This window comes from Bos javanicus, chromosome 17 (genome assembly GCF_032452875.1).
Source record: "Bos javanicus breed banteng chromosome 17, ARS-OSU_banteng_1.0, whole genome shotgun sequence".
In the NCBI taxonomy this organism is placed as follows: domain Eukaryota; kingdom Metazoa; phylum Chordata; class Mammalia; order Artiodactyla; family Bovidae; genus Bos; species Bos javanicus.
In genome coordinates this window covers 17,707,556-17,716,696 of record NC_083884.1, presented here as the reverse complement: position 1 = coordinate 17,716,696, position 9,141 = coordinate 17,707,556, and positions in this window count along the sequence as shown.

Below are 9,141 nucleotides of genomic sequence, written 5' to 3'. Positions count from 1 at the left end.
AAATTTCTTTTCTTTAAATTCAAGTATAATTGATTTACACTGTTTCAGGTATACAGCAAAGTGATTCACCTATATATATATAAATCATTTTCAGATATTTTTCCATTATACATTGTTATTACAGGATTGAATACAGCTCTCTGTGCTATATATTAGTCCTTGTTTGTTAGCATCCCTCTCCCCGCTTTTCCCATCGAGTAACCATAAGCTAGTTTTCTTCGTCTCAGAGTCTATTTCCGTTTTGTAAATAATTTCGTTTTTATCATTTAAAAGTTTTTAATATTTTAAATTTATTTTTCAGCTGTGCCACGTGGCATGCAGAATCCTAGTTCCTGGACCAGGGATTGAACCCATGCCCCCCTCTCCCCTCCCCACCTCACAGTGGGAGTACAGGTCGCAACCACTGTACCATCGGCAAAGTCCCTTTATCATTTTTTATTAATAGATTCAACATGTGAGTGATACGATACTTGTCTTTCTCTGATTTACGTCACCCACATGCTGCTTGGGAATCAGAAGAAACCTCGAAGGCAAAGGAGTAACCAGCATAGAATTTACTTCTCATTGCTCACATCCTCTCCAGGGTCTGGGCTCCTCAAGGCCTTGCTGCCGCGTCATTCCTGCACTCCAGTTTTTGTCTCTCCAACCTGAGAGAGACTACTGAAAACTCTGCCTAGCACTTTTGCCTCTTCGCCACCACTGTTTTTTGCTTGGCTTCTCAGTCTCTTCACCCTGCACCTCTTTACCTTATTCTAAGGAGAAAAGCTAAACATCTCCATGCACATTGGGATCACCTCCATGCACAGTCATTCTTTCCAGGACCTTAGTCCCTGAAGTCCTAGCTGCCTTGATCGTTTCCTCATGCCTTCATAGTTTCTTTGTTTTCAGCTTTGGTATTTTATCCAGCTTTTCTAGCTGTTCTTGAATCGAGTCAATCTGACACAGATCATCTATTGTACCCAGAAGTAGAATCATATAGTTAACAACATATCTTTTTAAAGATTAAGAAGGGTGAGCAGATGCTTGATCCTTATAGTATTAGAAGTTATTGTTTAACTATAAAAATTAAAATAGATTCATACCTTTAAACATAAATTAGTTTATCTGGATTGTAAAAATTGATTTGTACTAGAAATCTTTATGAATATCAAATGATCTGAAACAAGTAAAGCATCTTTTGTATACATTTTCTGAATTTTTGGTTTTCGTATATGAGGCATTCTAAATCAAAATCTCTGTGAAACTAATTAGGTTGTACCATATCCTCTAGCCATAAGCTTATATTTCAATATCATTGGTACAAATTGAGCCACGATTACTGCCAGTTAAAAACAAAATGGCTTCTTCTTATTGTAAATACTGAAAAGAGGCAGAGAAGTTTAAATTTCTGTTTTTAAATGAACTCTAATGTTTCTTGAGAGAGAGGTGGCCTGTGGTCACAGGGAGGAGAGAGGGGGACACCCGCCCCCATCTGTCTAGTGTGTGATAAGGAGAAATACTCAGACACAAGCAGCCGGGGATGGAAGGCTGCCTGGGGAAATGCTCCCATCTGGGCTGTAGAGAAAAGCACTGTTCAGTTCAGTTCAGTTCAGTCGCTCAGTCGTGTCCAACTCTGCGACCCCATGAATTGCAGCACGCCAGGCTTCCCTCTCCATCACCAACTCCTGGAGTTCACTCAAACTCACGTCCATCTAGTCGGTGATGCCATCTAGCCATCTCATCCTCTGTTGTCCCCTTCTCCTCCTGCCCCCAATCCCTCCCAGCATCGGAGTCTTTTCCAATGTCAACTCTTCGCATGAGGTGGCCAAAGTACTGGAGTTTCAGCTTTAGTATCATTCCTTCCAAAGAACACCCAGGACCGATCTCCTTTAGAATGGACTGGTTGGATTTCCTTGCAGTCCAAGGGACTCTCAAGAGTCTTCTCCAACACCACTAGCAATTCTCAAATGGAAACCTTGATTCAGTATTTATGCCTAACACATGCCTCAACATATCGCAAAGTATCCAATGGTAAAGAATCTGCCTGAAACGCAGGAGACCTGAGTTCAATCCCCGGGTGGGAAAGATCCCCTGGAGAAGGGAATGGCTACCCACTCCAGTATTCTTGCCTGGGAAATCCCATGGACAGGGGAGCCTGGTGGGCTACAGTCAATGGGACATGAATTGGAGATTGAGAACACAACTTATCACCCCCCATTTCTCACGGGAGAGGCGTTGTGCATATGGTGTGACACCTCAGCTTATACATCATAGCTCTGTAAACAGTCTTCCCAACAGCAACTCACAGGCACCTTGGTGCTCTAGGGTGCCCACATCTCAGCAGGATGGGGAAAAAGATTCGGCTGAGAATAACGGGGTCAGGTCTGGGGTGTGATGGAGATGGTGAAGGTAATGCAATTCCACACACCAGTCTCCATGGTCCTCCTGGAGTGGTGGGTAGGGAGCTCTAGGACTCACATGGTGGACAAAGCATGGGGCCCAAGACAGGAAACTAAATGCTCGTGTCTGGGGACAGGACTGAACCCAAATGGCTCTCTGATTCATGACATTTTTCAGGTAGTATTATATTAAATAATATATATTTTTTAATACAGGCAGGGGGAAGGGACAGATGACTGGGGCCAAGTCTGTCCACAAGCTTGGCTTCATCGAGTGGTTTTACTGAATTTCTTAATTCATTCCTCTTAGGAACCTGAGGGGTCTCTAAACTCTTCAGGTTTGCTTTTATTCCCACAGAGTTTCCATGGCAGCTGCAATCAGAGGGGAGGAGAGAGGGAAGATAGAAAAGGGAGTCAGTAGGAAAGGGCAGAGGTTTGTGTGGCGGGGAGATGCTTCTTCCCATAAGAGGTGGTTCCACTGACCCACCCTCTGCTTTGTCGACTACTTTTTTCCCCCAAGCTCTCAGGTTAGAGACTTTAAACTGGGAGTGGAGGATCTCCTCCGGTTTCCAAAGACTCTGTCTGTAAGATGGGGGAGGGAGAGCAGCAGAGAATGTATGAGGGAAGGTAAACCCGTGGTCATCCCACCTGCTGGTCCTGACTCAGTCAGTGCCACCCCTTCCCTGACCATCACAGCCAGAGGTGCCAATCGGAAATAGGACGTGGACATTTCCAAGGGGACTAGACTCACCGAATTTGAAACCTGGCCTAGCTATTTCACACAGTGAACTTATCCGTCTTTCTCTCCTGTTTCTCTTTCTCTGCCCCGCCACGCCCACCCGCCCTTGCCAAACTAAGAAAGAACATTACCCAGCTTTGTCTGCAGGTGTCGCTGTCTGTGAGCGTTCTTGGTAGAAGGGCCACTTGGCATTGAGCCCTCTGTCAAGGTTACAGTTTTATTATTTTAGAAGTAGCACCGTTTAATTTTTGAATGGCTGTCTCATTTCACGTGGATCGTTTTGACCTTTGTTTCTTCAATCAGACCTTTCATGTTTTTAATGGAGCTTTTGCAAGCATCTCTTTTTCAGAGAAAATATAAAGTGCAGTCAATGGAAGTGCCTTTGGAGAGGGGCAGGACCTTTTGGAGGATGATGGGATCTGGCCTAGACTGCGCTTTGGGACGTGATTTTTGTACATGCTTTTCCTGAGCTTCTGACTGTCAGGGGAGGCCACCAGAAGTTATCTGTGATTCAGGCCAGCCCGATGGGAGGTGGCAGAGGTGTGCTAGCCAAGGGCACTGAGCCCCTGGGGACCGCCTGGCCCTGGCATGGCTGTATAAGGGAATGTTGCCAGTTTAAGGCCACGAACCCGAGAGGAAACCACACCCTAAGCAGAAAGAAAATCCTCTGGAGATATTTCACGTTAGGTAACGTTTGCCTCATGGAGGACATCATCTCTCCTGCACGTAATCTTTTCTTCCTTTGATCCTTTGGCTTCCTGACATTGTCTCGGCAGAGTGTGACCTGAGCAGATGCTTCTATCAAGCTTTTCTTGATATGCTTTGAGTTATTACACTTGAATTCACAGCTCTGCCCTCCTTTTCTGCCCTAACTGTATTGAGCAGTTAAGGGCAATGTATCCTTTTAGTTTTTACTAGAGATGTAAAACTTTAACCAGAATATGTTGAATGTGGGCCTCAAAGTTAGTCACAGGGATTGGTCTTTAGCCCAACATTACCCTCTAGTGGGATACAGTAGAATAGTTATTAATTAAGTGTGTGGGAAGCAACTAAGCAGAGATTTTGCATCAGGTTTGCTCTGTGGCAAATACAAGTGGCTATTAAGACTAAAGAAGAAGAAGAAGAAAGAAATTAAAAAATACTCCTCTTATTTCGAAGGTCATTGGTCTTCAGAGAGGGTGAAGCAATTCATTACACTTAATAACCTCCTCACTGTCTTTCATTGTATTCTCTCATCGTTGCCATAATGAGTGGCATTTACAACTAGACAAATAAAGAACAGAAGTCAGATAGAAAATGGGTAACAGAATTGGAGCCTAAGAAAACGACACACGATTATAGAATGCATGACACCAAAATGTAGAAGAGAAATACAAAAGAAATTGAGAGAACCAGTAAATACTTCAAAAAATATTCAACTTCCCTACTATGATAGAAATCCAAATTGAGATGAAATATCATCTTTTATCTATCAGATTAGTAAAAATTGGAAGATGGTTAACCTCCAATGTCAGTGAACGTGTGTGAGGAGAGAGCCCTGGTTGTTGATGGGAGTGTGAACAAGTGAATTATTTGGGAAGGAACTTGGCAGGGTTTGTTACAGTGTTCATGGGTATATGCTTCAATCCCATGCTTTTTCTCCTTCAATCCTGTCCAAAATAAATATTCCTACATATGATCCAAATCTCTTTGCAATGATATTCATTGACACAGTGTTTATAATAAAACGAATCTATCATAGTGGAAAGTCCATTAGCTGGGAGGGGGTCGGAGTATGTGGTTAAATAAAATATAGAACACTCTCTTTCTATGGAAACTATCCTGCCATTAAAATAAGTGAATTAAATTTAAACTGATATGGAGCAATCTCTCTGACACTTAGAAAAAAATGAAATCAGGGAATACTTTTAGTTTGATCTACTTTTTAAAATGTGTGTATGTAATAAACAACCAACAAAGACCTAATGTATAGCCCAGGGAACTCTGCTTAGTATTCTGTCATAACCTAAATAGGAAAAGAATTTTAAAAAGAAAAAAAAAAAGTGCGTGTATATACATTCTGCTGCTGCTGCTGCTGCTGCTGCTGCTGCTGCTAAGTCGCTTCAGTTGTGTCCGACTCTGTGCGACCCCATAGATGGCAGCCCACCAGGCTCCCCTGTCCCTGGGATTCTCCAGGCAAGAACACTGGAGTGGGTTGCCATTTCCTTCTCCAATGCAGGAAAGTGAAAAGTGAAAGTGAAGTCGCTCAGTCGTGTTCGACTCTTCTCGGCCCCATGGACTGCAGCCTACCAGGCTCCTCCATCCACGGGATTTTCCAAGCAAGAGTACTGGAGTGGGGTGCCATGGCCTTCTCCGGTGTATATACATAGATGTGTGTAAAACTTTGTAGGACAAATGAGCTTCAATCTCACAATAATATTACCATGAGGGAAATAGAAGTTTGTTAATAAAGGAAGGGGCTTCCCTGGTGGCTCAGTGGTAAAGACCCCGCCCGCCAGTGCAGGAGACCTGGGTTTTATCCCTGGGTCGAGAAGATCCCCTGGAGAAGGAAACGGCAACCCACTCCAGTATTCTTGCCTGGAAAATCCCATGGACAGAGGAACCTGGGGGGTTACAGTCCATGGGGTTGCAAGAGTCAAACACTACTTAGTGACTAAACAACAGCAAATTAAACACTAAGACTTTCCCAGTTTTTAAAAAAATATTTAGGTATCTTTGGCCGCACTGGGTCTTAGTTGTGGCATGAAGGATCTTTCATTTGGCGAGCAGGCTTCTCTCCAGTTGTGGTGTACAAGTTTAGTTGCCCTGAGGCACCATGGGATCTTAGTTCCCCGACCAATCAGGGATCAAATCTATGTCCCCTGCCCTGGAAGGTGGATTCTTAACCACCGACCACCAGGGAAGTCCCTAAAAATCATTCTTCTTGCTCTGCCCATTTGGAAAGAAAATGGAATTCCAAAGGAGATTCTGAAACCTCCATGTCAACTTGTGTGTATTTTTAAAGCGACTCCATCTTCTACTTCATTTTCAAAGGCATCTCATGTGTTGCTTAAAGAAGTCAGTATACCTGATTGTTAACTTCACTTAAGCAGGTATCACAAATTCCCTTATTGCATGCTGCATCTTCTTTATGTTACCAGCTCTTGAAGAAATAACCCAGGGTAACACTCCAAAATATATTACGCTTTTTTTCTCATAGACTCTCTCAAAGGTCTTCTCAGCTTAAATGAACAGCTCTTTGATTGATTTCTCCAAGAAGGATCCAGTGAATTCAAATGTCTCTCCCTTATTTTCCCCTTGTTCTGACATACAGGTCTTTCTCATATTGAGAAGAGATATTGTGTTGTATTACGCTGGAAATAGCTGACGTTTCAATACAAATTACAGAGGAAGAATGTCCCAATATGTGATGCTAAACCTTCTTTTTGTCTTTTGATGAAATTTCATAACATATATTGTTTCATATCAAGATGTGCAAAACTTCAAATGTCTATACTATCCTCTATTTCTCATTCTTAGGTCTAAATTTGGGGCAGGAGTTGTTGGAAGGACTGAAATACTGCACATGGTTCATAGATGTTGACAGTATGACAAAGGAAGCTGTAAATCATATACAAAAACCAGCAAATGGGAAAAATAAATTTTATCCCTCATATATTTTACGTTCCATGCCCCTTGGAATATCAATAAGTGCTGAGAAGTTAGTCTATAGAGAAACAAGCAGTAACTTAATTATAAACATTTTTATATACTTTTTTAAAATCAGACATCTCTAGCGGCTGAGTGCTAAAGAATCCGTCGGCCAATGCAGGAGACAGGAGTTTGATCTCTGGGTTGGGAAGATCCCCTGGAGAAGGAAATGGCAACCCACTGCAGTATTCTTGCCTGGGAAACTCCATGGACAGAGGAGCCTGGTGGGCTACAGCCCGGGATTGCAAAGAGTCAGATGCAATATGAGCACATATTATGGTGTAGGAAGTTGAAGAGATTTGAAGTCGAAGAAAATGTGATTACACTGAAGGTTTAGAAAGACTGTGTAAGCATCAGCTTAGAAGAGTAACTAGAGGGTATGAAGGGTAGATAGACTGGCTACAATCCAGCAACCTGTACTGTAATCAAATCTTTATCCCATTCAGACTAACCGATAGCCAGAGGTCTACTCTGATGGCTGCCTTCCGACTGGTAAAAGAATATATGCAAGCATGCTCAGTCGTGTCCGACTCTTTGCGACCCCATGGGCTGTAGCCCTGCCAGGCTCCTCTGTCCATGGGATTTTCCAGGCAAGAACACTGGAGTGGGTAGCCATTTCCTTCTCCAGGGGATCTTCCCAACCCAGGGATTGAATCTGTGTCTCTTGTGCCTTCTGCACTGCAGGTGGATTCTTTACTGCTAAGTCATTGGGGAAGTAGACCCCAATTAAGGAGAGTCACCTTGGAGCTGCCAGAGTCAGGGACTATAAATCCACAGATAATCTTCCATCCGGGCTTTCCAGGTGGTGCTAGTGGTAAAGAATCCACCTGCCAATCAATGCAAGACACGCTCAGTCATGTCCAACTCTGCAACCCCATGGACTGTAGCCCACCAGGTTCCTCCATCCATGGAATTCTCCAGCCAAGGATACTGGAGTGGGTAGCCATTCCCTTCTCCAGGGGCTCTCACCAACCCACAGATGGAACCTGGGTCTTCCACACTGCAGTGAGGAGGATAGATCAAATATTAATATAAGAGTCTAATAAAACCCTCTTGGACATTCAGATGAATACAGAGCTGAACTAAGAAAGTATAACTGAGAATAGATAGAGGAACAGAGATTAAAAGGTGCTCAGAAAGAAACAATGGATTGACTTCAGTAACTGGAGGTGGGTCATAGGCAGGCAGGAGGAATCAAAGATGACTCGTTTCTGGCTTCAGGTACTGGATGGATATTGGTATTACCAATTAAACTAAGAAATAACAAAGGCGGACAGGTTATGAGGAGAAAGTAGTCTAGTTTCTGAAGTGTGACAGAATCTGATACACGGTATTCAGTCATAAAATAAGTGAATTCACTAAACAATAGATTATTGTCAACCCGGTCCTGGCGTTAGTCTAGCCAATACTTTGCCCTTGAGGAATTCTAAGAACAGCTACAGGATTTTTGTTTACAGATCTTGGTCTCCCTGTGAAGTAGAGGAGGGGAAGCAGTTGTGAACCCAGGAAGCCCAAATAGTCCACAGCTTGGCCCTCAGCCATCTACTCCCAGAGACACTGAGCAGACCCAGATGTCTCCATCTGAGCCAGTCCTAAGCTCACAGGGACAGCTTCCCAGGCCCCACCTCCTCTCCTCACTTTGCGTCTCCTTATAAATTCCTTTGTGTGGCTGTGTAAGCATTTTTTTTTTTTTTTAAAGAATTGGACTGTCAAGAATATCTTAAACAAAAGACATAGGACCTGAAACATTAGGTAAACGAGTCATTTTAAAGCAGAAAACAGCATGAAATGCTTTGTACTCACCACATCAACTGCTATTATTTTCAGGTTAGAAGTTGATGCTGTAACAAAAGAGCCGTCTTATAGTACGGGTCATGAAGAACATGCAGAGGAGGTACAGAATGAGGCAGTGACCAGGACTCCCCACGAGGTTCACTGTTAGATTCTTGAACCGAGTGAGCTCTGAGTTGAAGTCCCCTTGACAAAGCTTCTGTCAGAAACCAGGCCAAGCTGTTCCATGTCTGGGGACAGGGGAGTGAGGAGACGTCTAGCCACCCTCGCTACTGACTAGGACAGGAACGTACTGGGAGTTGCCCTCTGCGTGGCCGCCAGGGTTCCCGGTCTGCATCCTTTGGTGGGGATGAGGATGCTGTTGGCAGTGAACCTTCTTGTTGTCCGTGGCTCCCATGGTGGCATGTGCACACAGCTTACCCACCTCCCACCCAGACTTGAAGTAATGCACGATGGGAGGATATGGCTACATCTGTGGTTTCTCTGGGGGCACTCATTTCCCCAGCATTCAGGCTCCAAATGGTCTCTCTCCCTTTCCCCCAG